The sequence below is a fragment of the Macaca nemestrina genome, chromosome 8 (assembly GCF_043159975.1).
Source record: "Macaca nemestrina isolate mMacNem1 chromosome 8, mMacNem.hap1, whole genome shotgun sequence".
Lineage (NCBI taxonomy): Eukaryota > Metazoa > Chordata > Mammalia > Primates > Cercopithecidae > Macaca > Macaca nemestrina.
In genome coordinates this window covers 97190144-97206595 of record NC_092132.1, presented here as the reverse complement: position 1 = coordinate 97206595, position 16452 = coordinate 97190144, and the positions used below count along the sequence as shown (strand labels likewise).

Here is a 16452-nt window from a genome sequence, read left to right as displayed (position 1 = left end):
ATTAATGAACATGGCTATAGGCCTCCACCTTGTTTCATGTATTTGTGAACATGATCTGTAGCCATATAGGAATACTTTTTTTAGTCTCTGCCATTTTACAGTGGTGGCTGTTTTCTCATGCTAAGTGAGTTCCTGGGTGAGGGCCATAAAATCAGATAAGCCAGTTTATCAATCTGAGTGGTGTCAGCTGATCCATCAAGGGCAGGGTTTACAAAATATCTTAAGCACTCCTCTTGAGAGCAGTTTAGAGAGGGTCAAAATCTTGTAGGCTCTAGCTGCGTGACTCCTAGGCCATGGTTTCTAATCTTGTGGCTAGTTTCTTGGTCTGGTCCCCAGGCAACAGGGAAGTGTATCTTAAGAAGGGACTGTTATTATCTTTGTTTTAGACTACACTGTAAACCAGGCTCCTCCCAAAGTTGGTTTGGCCTACACCCAGGGATGGGCAAGGACAGCTTGGGGGCTAGAAACAAAATAGAGTTGGTTGGATCAGATCTCATTCACTATCTCAGTCACAATTTTGCAATGACAGTCTCAAAAACTGCTTATCACCCCTTTGAAAATCTCTTGTATACTCATGGTTAAGTCATAACTTAATTAAGGCTTGTTGGTTTCATCTGTAGGTTACTTTTTATAAATTTCAAAAGCCAAAGATCTTAACTGCTTGGTGTGGCTAAAGTCGAGTAATAAGGGATTTAAAAGGGTTTTCTCAGCTTAATTAAAAGTGGATATTCAAGTTATAGGTATATTTAAAATGCCTTTATGTGTTTTTCTTCTTGGATCTTGTTTTTCTGGAAAAAGGCTTTTTTCTTCTCAGTTGACAGAATTATTTTTCTCCATTTTTTTTCTTGCCACTCATAATGTAGGAGGCACCACAGATTCCGTTTTGGGAAAAAAAACCCCTCTGTTTTCCTCATAAAACCCCAGAAATTAAAAGTGGATAGTTCCCTCTCAAAATCAAAGGGTCTGTTTTGTTTTGCATTGTGTTGTCTGTCCGTTTGGAGTTTTGGGGGTATAAAATTAATCCACATTAGGAGAGGGCTTTGTGTAATAACAAGGTAAGAAATACACTTTAAGGGATGGCTAACAGTAGTTGTAAATCAGAGAAGCATGCTCTTGGCCACCTGAAAGATATGGAAACATTTCCACTCCCCACTGTGAGATGAGACTCCCATGGAGGATGGGCTGATTACAAAATAAGCTGATTGGCTTTGGGTTGCCTTGCAATGAAATGCATGGTAGAAGCACTGCTCTGTCTTCTCCCATAGTATCTCCCTCCTTTAGGGGATCCAAAATCCAGTATAAAATGGCAACCTTAATTTTGGGGATCTGTCTTTGCCTTCAGCTGTGCTTGTTTATTATGCCCTAGAAATGCATGCCTTCCTGGCCCTTTTTCTCCAAGGGTTCCAACCTGAAGCCAATAATCCAGTTAAGAAACTGGCAAATGACAAATCTTACAAATGCTGAACCTTCTGTTTGTGTCACTATATATGTGTTGTGTGTAATGTCTATAAAAAGAGCTCTAATTGATTGGCTTAAAGAAAAATAAGCACTTTGGCTGGGTGCAGTGGCTCACGCCTGTAATCCCAGCACTTTGGGAGGCCAAGGTGGGTGTATCACGAGGTAAGGAGATATAGATCATCCTGGCTAACACGGTGAAACTCCATCTCTACAAGAAATACAAAAAATTAGCTGGGCGTGGTGGCGGGGGCCTGTAATCCCAGCCACTCAGGAGGCTGAAGCAGGAGAATGGCATGAACCTGGGAGGCAGAGCTTGCAGTGAGCCGAGATCATGCCACTGTACTCCAGCCTGGGCGGCAGAGTGAGACTCCATCTCAAAAAAAAAAAAAAAAAAAAAAAAGAAAGAAAGAGAAAAAAAAGAAAAGATTAGATGGAATTGTCTATAAGGTTTCATTTAAACAGTTTGAAGTTAATATTACTAAATTAATGAAATTAATGCAAGGCTAAAATTTGGCTTTGAACAGGATTTTCATGTAATAGTAAAGGCTAATGAAAGGTTTTTGCCTTTTGAGTCATCATTTTGGCAAAACAAATAATTTATGGCAATTTGGAATTCTATTTCATCATCCCAAAATCAAACTCCAAGTTTCAAAATTGTCTTTCCTGATTCCTGGCTTTCTAGATGGCTAAGAGGACCTCTGAAACATCTAGAGAAGAGGTGAACAGGATTATTTGATGTGTTTAGTTACATGGAATTGCTCAAAAGGTGTCCAATTTTCTTTAGGTTATATTTTGGTGAATAATACTAATATATTTTCCAAAATTCTATGGGGTTTCTAAAATTCTAAGGTCTGAATATATGCTATCAATCATAATTAAGGGTAAAGTTATCATAAGCCACAGAGATAACTAAAGTCCTTTGTCAGTCATGTTTTTAACTGTAACTACCCTGGAAATTTTGTCATTCACAGACAATTGTTGTCTTGCTTTGTTCTTTCTCAAAAGATGAGTTACAATCAAGCTATATTAACGACCTAACCAGGTATTCTCAAATGTGGGTTTTTAATAGCTTTGAAGATTGTAACATTGAAATAAAGAATGTATGGGACTCATGAAGAACTGAAATGTTCATGTATGTCAAGCAAAACAAGAGTTAATGAAATGGACTGCACTCAGAAAGTTAAAGCAACCTTTTTGACTTTTGCTTGAAATATTGCTGATCCTTGTTTCATTTTTCAGAGTTGAGGAAACTTATTTTGAACTGTTTATGGCCTTTAATAACCGAGTAAGATATACTCCTGTGAAAAAATTTTGGAGTACGTTTGTTTCTCTCTGCCTGGTTCTGCTAGAATTTTGAAACTATCTGTGAGTATGCTTAACTTATGGCAATATAGTAGTTTGCAGCAATGCAATAGGAATCCATTTTCTTTTTTTCCAAGAGGACACAATTGTGAAAACTGGTTATTTCATCAAGGCTTTGACTGGAAGTGTATGCTTCCCTTTAAGGAGTCAATCTCAACTTGCAGAGCCAATAAAAGCCCTATGGAGAGAACTGGCCTCATATCTTTCCTACACAGTCCCTGCACAGGGTTTCTAATTGGTGGTCAGTAAAGAATATAATTTGTTGTTGTTGTTGTTGTTGTTGTTGAGATGGAGTCTCTCTCTGTTGCCAAGCTGGAGTGCAGTGGCACGATCTCGGCTCACTGCAACCTCCACCTCCTGGGTTCAAGCAATTCTCCTGCCTCAGCCTCCCAAGTGACTGGGATTAGAGGTGCGCACCATCACACCCAGCTAACTTTTTTGTATATTTAGTAGAGATGGGGTTTCACCATGTTGGGCAGGATGGTCTTGATCTCTTGACTCATGATCCTCCCACCTCAGCATCCCAAAGTGCTGGGATTACAGGCCTGAGCCACCATGCCTGGCCAAGAATATCACTTTCTAACAGGTCCAGGAGCTCCCAGTTTATCTTGGGACCTTAAGAGAAAAGGATCACCCAGTTCACAGGTATTTGAGGATAAAAACCCATGGCTGAGCTTGGCTTTAAAAGGTCTTATTTGAGATTCCTTGTGGAATGGCATTCTATCAAAGCCATTTAAAAAGGCCTATGTTGAATTAAACATTCTTGCTGCACTTTATGCAAACGATCAGGCCAAGTATAAGGCTAAAGTTTATTCTACAAATGACATGATCCTATCATAATTTGTTTTAACCAAAAAGGAGGACTGGAGAGAGAAATTATGTTCCAAAGCTTATTATATATACATTTGTCATTAAGTCCTAGTCTTATTAATTGTTTTTAAGATTTTGGCCTACATTTTAGACTAACTCTGCTTATTCCTGTGAATCAAGTGGTGATCTTCTGCAGCTTGAAAGAAACAAAAAGGGATGGGTAATGTAAAAATCTGAATTAATATGCTACTTCTGGGCAATTATTCTGCAAATTTTGCCAGGTAATAAAAGTGAGTAGGGTGCACATAACCCAGAGGTTTCTTTGTTTGGGAAAATAAAGCCAAGGAACTTCATAGAACCCCAAAGGGAAATTCTGTATGTTGGCAGGTAAAATTTTAGATGTAAATAATCTACTACATCACCCTTGCAGGAATTGCTATAACTCTATTATTTGTAGTAGAGCTATACATAGTAGCATCTTCTAACTGAATTATTTGACAGAGAGTTTCCATTGCTGTAGTATTGAGAGTTGAAGCTAGCTGGACTTCCTGGGTCAAGTGGGTACTTGGAGAACTTTTCTGTCTAGCTAAAGGATTGTAAATGCCCCAATCAGTACTCTGTAAAAACGCAACAATCCGTGCTCTGTGTCTAGCTAAAGGATTGTAAATGCACAAATCAGCACTCTGTAAAAATGCATCAGTCAACACTCTGAGTCTAGCTAAAGGATTGTAAACACACCAATCAGCACTCTGTAAAATGGAACAATCAACACTCTGTAAAATGGACCAATCTGCAGGACGTGGGTGGAGACAAATAAGGGAATAAAAGCTGGCCACCCCAGCCAGTGGCAGCAACCTGCTCAGGTCCCCTTCCATGCTGTGGAAGCTTTGTTTTTTTGCTCTTCATAGTAAAGCTTGCTGCTTCTCATTCTTTGGGTCTGCACCACCTTTAAGAGCTGTAACACTCACTGTGAAGGTCCGTGGCTTCATTCTTGAAGTCAGCGAGACCACGAACCCAATGGAAGGAAGAAACTCTGGACACATCTGAAGGAACAAACTCCAGACACACCATCTTTAAAGAGCTGTAACACTCACTGCAAAGGTCCACAGCTTCATTCTTGAAGTCAATGAGACCAAGAACCCACTGGAAAGAACCAACTCCAGACATGTCTTGGTGACCCAGATGGGACACATCTTGGTGACCACGAAAGGACAATCGCCAAGTGCTGAGTATCATTGGACCCCTTTCACTTGCTATTCTGTCCTATTTTTCCTTAGAATTCGGGGGCTAAATACCGGGCACCTGTCGCCAGTTAAAAGTGACTAGCGTGGCTGCTGGACTAAAGACAAGGGTGTCAGGTTTCTGGGAAAGGACTCTTCACAGTTGGGAGTGTTGGTTTGCCTGGAACCAGCTTCCACTTTTCTTGCATTTTGGGGTTGAGTCGAGGGTCGACAGAGAGGAAAGCCATTCAGCTCCGGGGTCCCGACAAAAAGTTGGTTGCCTCTGTAGCCATGAGCGGAACTCTCAAAGTCATGTCACCCAATCAAGACTCTCCCATCTATCCTATCTATCCTGACCCTTGCCTCCTGGGTCCTAATGCCTGTGAGACAAACTTCCTCTCGCTTCTCTTCTCTGAGGCTAGTCCGTCTTCTAAAAACCACTCCCTGTCTCTGGTACTTTTCTAGTTTCTCCTATAAGAATGATTTCTAGTATAAACTTCAGGACTCTGTTCCTTTCTTTCTTTCTTTTTTTTTTTTTTAAATAAAAGTTGAACTATTTATTCCCTTTTAAGTACACATCTGAGAGCACACAATGTATTTAATCTCTACCTTCATTTTACCACTGAAGAGCAGACCCAACCTTTGTTCATATAGACAATTTGATCTTACATAAGCTTATCAAAATTAGCACTGCATTTCTAACCAGGAAACAATTTGGTGGGCACATATTCACGGGTACATAGGCAGGACAAAGACAGTTTCAAGAGCAGCCCCTAAGGCAAACCCCAGCATATCTATACCATAGTAAGATACCACTATCAATCTATGTAAGCTTACTTACAACAATGCCTATGTGAAAAGAATATAGTTATCTGTGCTTGGTGGAGTTGTGTGCTCTCCAAAAGTTAAGCAGACGGGAAGCCAAAAATATAAACTGGGACTGACAACACAAGAAAGATTCTTTCACTGAGGGGGTTAAGTAGCCCTGAAAAGAGACTTTGGAGTCAAGCAGCCGGGACTCACTTGGAGCCGGTGTACTTGGTGACCACGTTGGTGCCCTGGGACATGGCGTGCTTGGGCCAGCTTGCCGGGCAGCAGCAGGCGCAGGGCCCTCTGGATCTCGCGGGACGTGATGGTGGAGCTCTTGTTGTAGTGCGCCACGTGGGACGCCTCTCCCATGATGCGCTAGAAGATGTTGTTGGCAAAGGAGTTCATGATGCCCATGGCCTTGGACGAGATGCTGGTGTCGGGGTGGACTTGCTTCAGCACCTTGTACATGTAGATGGAGTAGCTCTCCTTGTGGCTGCGCTTGCGCTTCTTGCCGTCTTTCTTCTGGGCTTTGGTGACAGCTTTCTTGGAGCTCTTCTTGGGAGCTGGTGCAGACTTTGCAGGTTCAGGCATGGCCAGACCCAAGACCGACACTGACCCCCGAGAATGCAAGCAGAACCGTAGTCTCAGGGTCTACCGGAAACGACTGTGTACTTACAGAGGCCGTGCACATGACCTCTGTTCCTTTCTTTAGGCACCTGGGCTCACCAATTAGAAAGACATAATTTTTGCCCAAAGCCCCATTGGGTGGGGAGACCAACTATCCTTTTAGGATCCCTCCTCAGACAAGCAGGCCTAACAAAAGCTATTCCTGAAGCTAGGATATGGAGAGCCTCAAAAATTATATCCTTCCTATTCATATAAGTGAGGACCGAAGGTGTCACTCTTCCAACACTGAAAATCCCTTCCCTCCCTCAGGGTACGGCCCTTCACTTCATTTTGGGGGCATAACATCTTTATAGGACAGGAGTAAAGTCCTAATACTAACAGGAGAATGCTTAGGACTCTAAGATTTTTGAGAATGTGTTGGTAAGGGAAACTAAATCTGATTTTTCTCAGTCCTCTTTGTGGTCAAGGAGGACAGGCAAGGGTGCAGGTTTTCAAGAATGTGTCGGTAAGGGCTACTAAATCCAACCTTCCTTGGTCCTCTTTGTGGTGTAAGAGGAAAACTGGGGTTTCTGCTGCTGCGTCAGTGAGCGCAATTATTCTGATCAGCAGGGTCCAGAGACTGTTGCGGGTTCTTGGGCAAGCAGGGTTTCTGCTGCTGCATCAGTGAGCGCAACTATTCCAATCAGCAGGATCCAGGGACCATTTAGGTTATTGGGGGGTGGGGTGGGGGGAGGTGGACAAACCAAAACTGGGAACAGTTTTTTCTTTCAGATAGGAAGCACTCAGGCATCAACAAGCTCACCCTTGAAATGCATCCTAAGTCCTTGGGACCAATTTGACCCACAAACCCTGAAAAAGAAGCAGCTCATTTTTTTCTGCACTATGGCCTGGCCCCAGTATTCTCTCCCTGATGGGGAAAAATGGCCACCTGAGGGAAGTATAAATTACAATACTATCCTGCAGTTTGACCTTTTCTGTAAGAGGGAAGGCAAATGGAGTGAAATACCTTATGTCCAAGCTTTCTTTTCATTGAAGGAGAATCCACAATTATGTAAAACTTGCAATTTGCATCCCACAAGAGGACCTCTTAGCTTACCCCCATATCCTAGCCTCCCTATAGCTCCCTTTCCTGTTAATGATAAGCCTCCTCTAATCTTCCCCACCCAGAAGGAAACAAGCAAAGAAATCTCCAAGGGACAACAAAAACCCCTTGGCTATTGGTTATGTCCCCTTCAAGCTGTAGGGGGAGGAGCATTTGGCCCAACCTACATGTCCCCTTCTCTCTCTCTGATTTAAAGCAGATCAAGGCAGACCTGGGAAAGTTTTCAGATGATCCTGATAGGTACATAGATGTCCTACAGGGTCTAGGGCAAACCTCCGATCTCACTTGGAGAGATGTCACACTATTGTTAGATCAAACCCTGGCCTTTAGTGAAAAGAATGCAGCTTGAGTTGCAGCCCGAGAGTTTGGAGATATCTGGTATCTTAGTCAAGTAAATGATAGAATGAGAGCCGAAGAAAGGGACAAATTCCCTACCAGTCAGCAAGTCATCCCCAGTATGGATCCCCACTGAGACCTCGACTCAGATCATGGGGACTGGAGTTGCAAACATCTGTTGACCTGTGTTCTAGAAGGACTAAGGAGAATTAGGAAAAAGCCCATGAATTATTCAATCATGTCCACCATAACTCAGGGAAAGGAAGAAAATCCTTCTGCCTTCCTTTAGTAGCTACAGGAGGGCTTAAGAAAATATACTCCCCTGTCACCCAACTCACTCGAGGGTCATTTGATCCTGAAAGATAAGTCTATTACCCAATCAGCCACAGATATCAGGAGAAAACTCCAAAAGTGAGCCCTGGGCCCTGAACAAAATTTGGAGGCATTATTAAACCTGGCAACCTCAGTGTTCTATAATAGGGACCAAGAGGAACAGGCTGAAAGGGAAAAGTGAGATCAGAGAAGGGCTACAGCCTTAGTCATGGCTCTCAGACAAACAAACCTTGGTGATTCAGAGAGGACAGAAAATGGAGCAGGCTAATCACCCGGTAGGGTTTGTTACCATTGTGGTTTGCAAGGACACCTTAAAAAAAGATTGTCCAACAAGAAACAAGCTGCCCCCCTCGCCCGTGTCCACTATGCTGAGGTAATCACTGGAAGGCGCACTGCCCCAGAGGACAAAGTTTCTCTGGGCTAGAAGTCCCCAACCAGATGATCCAACAACAGGACTAAGGGTGTCCAAGGCAAGAGCCAGCTCATGTCATCACCGTCACTGAGCACCGGGTAAGTTTAACCATTGAAGTGCAGGAAATTGACTTCCTCCTGGATACTGGCGCGGCTTTCTCAGTGTTAATCTCCTGTCCCAGACAGCTGTCCTCAAGGTCCGTTACCATCTGAGGAATTCTGGGACAGCCTGTAACCAGGTATTTCTCCTACCTCCTTAGTTGTAATTGGGAGACTTTGCTCTTTTCACATGCCTTTCTTGTTATGCCTGAAAGTCCCATACCCTTATTAGGGAGGGATATGTTAGCCACAGCTGGAGCTATTATCTACATGAATATGGGGAAAAAGTTACTCATTTGCTGTCCCCTGCTTGAGAAGGGAATCAACCCTGAAGCCTGGGCATTGGGAGGAACAAGCTCAAGCTCCAGCCTTAAGCCTTCTCATGGGACAAAACTTATCTTTATACTTCACAGAGAGAGCAGGAATAGCTTTTGGGGTCCTTTCTCAGACTCGTGGGACAACCCCACAACCAGTGGCTTACCTAAGTAAGGATATTGTTATAGTAGCAAAAGGCTGGCCTCACTGTTTACGGGTAGTTGTGGTGGTGGCCATCTTAGTGTCAGAGGCTATCAAAGTAATACAAGGAAAGGATCTCACTGTCTGGACTACTCATGACCTAAATGGAATACTAGGTGCCAAAAGAAGTTTATGTCTATCAGACAAACCACCTGCTTAGATACCAGGCGCTACTCCTTGAGGGACTGGTGCTTCAAATATGCACATGTGCAGCCCTCAACCCTGCCATTTTTCTCCCAGAGGATGATGAACCCGTCAAGCATGACTGCAACAAATTATAGCCCAGACTTATGCCACCCAAGAGGATCTCTTAGAAGTCTCCTTAGCTAATCCTGACCTTAACCTATATACTGATAGAAGTTCACTTGTGGAGAATGGGATACGAAGGGCAGGTTATGCCATAGTTAGTGATGTAACAGTACTGGAAAGTAAGCCTCTTTCCCCAGAGACCAGCGCCCAGTTAGCAGAACTAGTAGCACTTACCCAAGCCTTAGACCTGGGAAAGGGAAAAAGAATAAATGTGTATACAGATAGCAAGTATGCTTATCTAATCCTACATGCCCATGCTGCAATATGGAAAGAAAGGGAGTTCCTAATCTCTGGGGGAACCCCCATTAAATACCACAAGGAAATCGTGGAGTTACTACATGCAGTGCAAAACCCAAGGAGGTGGCAGTCTTACACTGCCAAATCCATCAAAAAGGGGAAGGAGAGGGGAGGACAGCAGCATAAGTGGCTGGCAGAGGCAGGGAAAGACCAGCAGAAAGAAAAGAGAGAAAGAGACAGAGAGAGAGAGAGAGAGGAAGAGACAGAGACAAAGAAGGAGTCAAAGAGAGAGAGAGAGAGAGAGAGAGAGAGAGATAGAAAAAGTAAAGAAAAAAAAGTATATCCTATTCCTTTAAAACCAGGGTAAATTTCTGTCTACAAAGCCAAGGCATATTCTTCTTATGTGGAAAACTTCAACCTATATCTACCTCTTAGATAGTTTGCAAGAAATAATGAAATTTATCCTTACTCTACAATCCCAAATAGGCTCTTTGGCAGCAATGACTCTCCAAAACCACTGAGGCCTAGACCTCCTTACTGCTGAGAAAGGAGGACTCACCATCTTCTTAGGGGAGAGTGTTGTTTTTACACTAACCAGTCAGGGATAGTAAGAGATGCCACCCTGTGTTTACAGGAAAAGGCTTCTGAAATCAAACAGCATCTTTCAAACTCTTATACCAACCTCTGGAGTTGGGTGACATGACTTCTCCCCTTTCTAGGTCCCATGACAGCCATCTTGCTATTACTTGCCTTTGGGCCTTGTATTTTTAAGCTCCTTGTCAAATTTGTTTCCTCTAGGATTGAGGCCATCAAGCTACAGATGGTCTTACAAATGGAACCCCAAATGAGCTCAACTAATGACTTTTACTGAGGACCCCTGGATTGACCTACTGGCCCTTTGGCTGGCCTAGACAGTTCCCCTCTGGAAGATACTACCACTGCAGGGCCCTTTCTTCACCCCTATCCAGCAGGAAGTTGCTACAGCAGTCATTGCCCAATTCCCAACAGCAGTTGGGGTGTCCTGTTTAGAGGGGTGATTGAGAGTTGAAGCCAGCTGGACTTCCTGGGTCAAGTGGGGACTTGGAGAACTTTTCTGTCTAGCTAAAGGATTGTAAACGCACCAACCAGCACTCTGTAAAAACGCACCAATCAGTACTCTGTGTCTAGCTAAAGGATTGTAAACACACCAATCAGCACTCTGTAAAATGGACCAATCAGCAGGACATGGGTAGGGACAAATAATAAAAGGTGGCCACCCCAGCCAGCAGCAGAAACCTGCTTGGGTCCCCTTCCATGCTATGGAAGATTTGTTCTTTCACTCTTCACAATAAATCTTACTGCTGCTCACTCTTTGGGTCCACACCACATTTAAGAGCTGTAACACTCACTACAAAGGTCTGTGGCTTCATTTTTGAAGTCAGCAAGACCATGAATCCACCAGGAGAAAGAAACTCTGGACACATCTGAAGGAACAAACTCCGGACACACCATCTTCAAGAGCTGTAGCACTCATTGCAAAGGCCTGCAGCTTCATTCTTGAAGTCAGCCAGACCAAGAAGGAACCAACTCCGGACACAGTATTTTGCTTAATTATTATCCTTATAACAGGGATAATAGTTACCAACAAAGAAAGGCATGAAAGTTTTACTATCATTGAGTCTGCAAGGACTTTTTATTGGATTTAGTGATTACATCACACCCTTTAGCACTTACAGTATCAGTCATTGCCCATTTGTAAAACAAGACTAATGGCTGCGTCTGTCCCAAATGGTTTCCTCAGTTCAATAACACTAAGGAACATGCACTATAGTAGCAATGTTCTCCAAACTTTTATTTTTAAATTCTACTGACATGGCTGCATCATCTGGGGATATTCCTAACCTAGGTTCCTTTTTAGAAAGTGCACTATCTCAGACATGCTGAACAAAGAGATCTATCATTTCCATACTCTCATATGGAAATTTAACTGAAAAGAGAAGATTGGGGAGGACTTTTGCTGTATCCCAGAGGTTTTGATAGGTTGTGTCACTATTATTATTCAGTTCAAAGAACTTTTAAATTTCGATCGCAATTTCATTGTTGACTCAATGATCATTCAGGAACAGATTATTTAATTTCCATATATTTGCATGGTTTTGATGGTTTATTTTGGAGTTGTTTTCATTTTATTCCACTGTGGTCTGAGAGAGTACTTGATATAATTTTGATTTTCTTAAATTTATTGACACTTGTTTTGTGGACTATCATATGGTCTGTCTTGGAGAATGTTCCATGTGCTGATGAATGGAATGTATATTCTACAGTTATTGGGTAGATATTGGGTAAAATGTCCTGTAAATGTCTATTAATGATATTTGTTCTGAGATATAGTTTAAGTCCATTGTTTCTTTCTTTCTTGTCTTTTCTTTCTTTCTTTTTTTTTTTTTTTGAGACAAGGTCTCATTGTATCACCCAGACTGGAGTGCAATGTCACAATCTTGGCTCACTGCAGCCTCTGCCTCCTGGGTTCAAGCAATTCTCCTCCCTCAGCCTCCCAAATAGCTGGGATGCCAGGCATGTGCCACCACACCCAACTCATTTTGTAGTTTTAGTAGAGGCAGGGTTTTGCCATGTTGGCCAGGCTGGTCTTGAACTCCTGACCTCAAGTGATCCACCCACCTCGGCCTCCCAAAGTGGTGGGATTACAGGCATGGGCCACTGTGCCTGGCCTGTGTCTTTGTCAACTTTCTGTCTTCATGACCTGTCTAGTGCTGCCAGTGGAGTATTTAAGCTCCTCACTATTATTGTGTTGCTGTATATCTCATTTCTCAGGTCTAGTAGTAATTGTTTTATAATTTTGGAAGCTCCAGTGTTAGGTGCATGTATATTTAAGATTGTGATATTTTCCTGTTGGACTAGTACTTTTATCATTATATTAATATCCCTCTTTGTCTTTGTTAACGGTTGTTGCTTTAAAGTCTGTTTTGTCTGATATAAGAATAACTACTTCTGCTTGCTTTTGGTTTTCATTTGCATGGAATATCTTTTCCACCCCTTTGCCTTAAGTTTGTGTGAGTCCTTATGCTTTAGGTGAGTCCCTTGAAGACATCAGGTACTTGAGTGAACTGTTATTCATTCTGCCATTCTGTATCTTTTAAATGGAGCATTTAGGCCACTTACATTGAACATTAGCATTGAGATGTGAGGTACTATTCTATTAATTGTGCTAGTTGCTGCCTGAATACCTTTTTTTTCATTGTGTTATTGTTTTATAGGCCCTGTGAGATTTATGCTTTAAGGAAGTTCTATTTTTGTGTATTTCAAGGTTTTGTTTCAAGATTTAGAACTTTTAGCAATTCTTTTAGTGCTGGTTTTGTACTGGTGAATTCTCTCAGCATTTGTTTGTCTGAAGAAAATTTTATCTTTCCTTCATTTATGAAGCTTAGTTTTACTGGATACAAAGTTCTTGGATGATAGTTGTTTTGTTTAAGGAGGCTAAAGGTAGGACCCCAATTCATTCTAGGTTGTAGGGCTTCTGCTGAGAAATCTGCTGTTAATCTGATAGGTTTTCCTTTATAGGTTACTTGATGATTTTACCTCACAGATTTCTTTGCTTGATTTTAGATAACCTGATGACTATGTGCCTAGATGATAATCTTTTTGTGATGAATTCCCTGAGTGTTCTTTGAGCTTCTTGTATTTGGATGTCTAGATCTCTGGTAAGGTCAGCGAAGTTTTCCTCGATTATTCCTTCACATAAGTTTTCCAAACTTTTAGATTTCTCTTCTTCCTCAGGAGCACCAATTACTGTTAGAATTGGTTGTTTAACATAATCCTAAACTTCTTGGAGGCTTTGTTTCATTTTTTTGATGCTTTTCTCTTTGTCTTTGTCTGATTGGGTTAATTTGAAAGCCTTGTCTTTGAATTCTGAAATTCTTTCGTCTACTTGTTCAATTCAGTTGTTGAAACTTTGCAATGTATTTTGCATATCTATAAGTGTGTCTTTCATTTCCAGAAGTTGCAATTGTTTTTTATTTATGATATCTACTACCCTGGAGATTTTTTCATCTATATCCTGTATTTTTGTTTAATTTAATTAAGTCATTTTTCACTTTTCTTTGGTGCCTCCTTGATTAGCTTAATAATTGACCTTCTGAATTCTTTTTCTGGCAATTCAGAGATTTCATTTTGGTTTGGACCCATTGCTGGTGAGCTAGTGTGATCTTTTTATGGTGTTGTAGAACCTTGTTTTGTCATATTACCAGAATTCCTTTTCTGCTTCCTTCTGATTTGGGTAGACTATGTCAGAGGGAAGATCTGGAACTCAAGGGCTGCAGTTCAGATTTTTTCGTCCCATGGGGTACTCCCTTGATGTGGTGTTCTTCTCCTTACCCTAAGGGTGGGGCTTCCTGAGAGCCAAACTACAGTGATTGCTTTTGCTCTTCTAGGTCTAGCCATGCAGCAAAGCTACTGGGCTCCAAGCTGGTACTGGGGGGTGCCTGCAAAGAGTCCTGTGATGTGATCCATCTTCAGGTCTCTCAGCCATGGATACCAGCACCTGCTCCAGAGGAGGTAGCAGGGGAGTGAAGTGGACTCTGTGAGAGTCCTTGCTTGTAGTTTTGTTTAGTGTGCTGGTTTTCTCAAATGCTGGTTATGCTAGCAGTGAAGTTGTCATGTGGACAGACTCAGGACCTCTGGTTAGCCAGGATATTACAGGCAGTAGAATTAGCTGTTGTTTTTTCCTTCCTTGGAGCAGGATTGTTTGTTATGAGTTACTGTAACAGCTTGAGTGTGTTGGTCCAGCAAGGAGGTGGCACTTTCAAGAGAGCATCAGCTATGGTAATATAGGCAATACAAGCTTGCCCTAAGGTCGTGTGAATAAATATTCAGGTTTCTCAGGGGATGAGCAGGGCCAGAGAGCTCTCATGAGTTTATGCCTTTTGCCTTTGGCTACCAGGGGAGGTACAGAAAGACGACCAGGTGGGGGCAGCCTTAGGTGTGTCTGGGCTCAGAGTCTTCTTGGGGAGGGCTTACTGTAGTCACTGTGGGGGATGGGGAAGTGGTTCTCAGGCCAATGGAGTTATGTTCCAAGGGGGATTACTGTTACCTCTGCTGCTTCTTACAGGTCACCAGGGAAGTGGGGGAAAGCTGGCAGTGACAGGCCTCAACCAGTTCCCAGGCAGCCAGCAAGGCCAATCTCACTCCAGCCCGCTGTGCTTCCACAACAGCCAACAGAGCCAAATTTACATCCAGGCCTCCACGAAGGGCTGAGATCTTGCCTGAGGCAAGCCTCGTCCTCCCTGCTGAGAAAGTAAGTAGGGTTTTCAGGCTTTGCCCCTCCCTGCCTGCCAAGGCTTTTGTGCTCGTATCTGCATTTCCTGTTCACTCCCTCAGATTCTGCCCAGGAAAATTTGCACTTGATCAAAATTACTACAGAGTTCAGCTGGAGGTCTCCTTCTCCCTGTGGCCCTTCCCCGAATCCACTGACTCTTGTCCCCAAGGACTCCTCTGAGATAAAATCAGAAATGGCTTCCCTGGGGACAAGCAGTGCCTATAGGGCTCTTCTCGCTGTTTCTTCTACTTTTACATTTTTCTCTGCTCGACAGTGGGGTTATTAATCATCATGAGAGTTAGCAAGTGCTCCTGGGAAAGTGGGAACAAAGTGGGGTGTGGAGGGGCTTCTTAATGGGTATTTCTAAAGTGCAATGATCTATGAATTTTTTTTCTTCACTTAAACAGCTCCTATACCCTGAAATTAGGAGAGTTAAACACATAGACTGTGCCACATTAAAATGTTAGTTTCATTATGTTTTTGTGCCAGGTCTTCTTTTTTAAAAAAAAATTAGAAAAGTGTTTATGAAATTGCAATAGATAGCACATGAAGTACCTGTATAGAATGTATATTTTTATTTCACATGTAGTTTATTTTGAACACTGTAATTCATAAAGCAAAATCTGTATGTAGTGCTTGTCAGGCCTCTGAGCCCAAGCCAAGCCATGTCATCCCCTGTGACTTGCACGTATACCCCCAGATGGCCTGAAGTAACTGAAGAATCACAAAAGAAATGCAAATGCCCTGCCTCGCCTTAACTGATGACATTCCACCACAAAAGAAGTGAAAATGGCCGGTCCTTGCCTTAAGCAATGATATTATCTTGTGAAATTCCTATTCCTGGCTCATCCTGGCTCAAAAAGCTCCCCCCTGAGCACCTTGTAACCCCCACTCCTGCCCACCAGAGAACAACCCCCCTGTGACTGTAATTTTCCTTTGCCTACCCAAATCCTATAAAATGGCCCCACCCTTATTTCCCTTCACTGGTTCTCTTTTCGGACTCAGCCCTCCTGCACCCAGGTGAAATAAACAGCCATGTTGCTCACACAAAGCCTGTTTGGTGGTCTCTTCACACGGACGCGCGTGACAGTGCTAAGTTTCTCAAGGATTTGATCATGAATACTTTGGCTGCCTTAGGTGTGGGAATTAGAAAATTGAATGGAGCCTTGTTCTGCTTCTTGCTCTGTAACACATGTCTTGTGTTAAACACTAAAAAAATCCCTAAATAACACAGGGACTTGGTTGTGCCAGGTTGTGCTCCACTGAGGTCCATTTTGGAGAAGCCCAAGGGTACCATTATGGTCGAATCTGTTTTATGAGGGACAATATCAGACTAGAGATAACGTCCTGATAATTTGGATGAAGATAGTGAGGGATACTGAAATTGTGGCATTTGGGGGATGGCTGAAGGAACTGGGAATGTTAGATGAGGAAGAGAGAAGATTCATTATGCTCTGTCTCATCTCTGGATGTTTGGAAACTCGCTTCCTCTGCGCAATTGATCCCCTTCT

General features: G+C 42.6%; 1 pseudogene; it reads right to left on the bottom strand.

The window, feature by feature from the left end:
• Window positions 1–5869: 5869 nt before the first annotated feature.
• Window positions 5870–6251, bottom strand: LOC105495695 (histone H2B type 2-E-like; annotated as a pseudogene).
• Between the last annotated feature and the right edge of the window lie 10201 nt (window positions 6252–16452).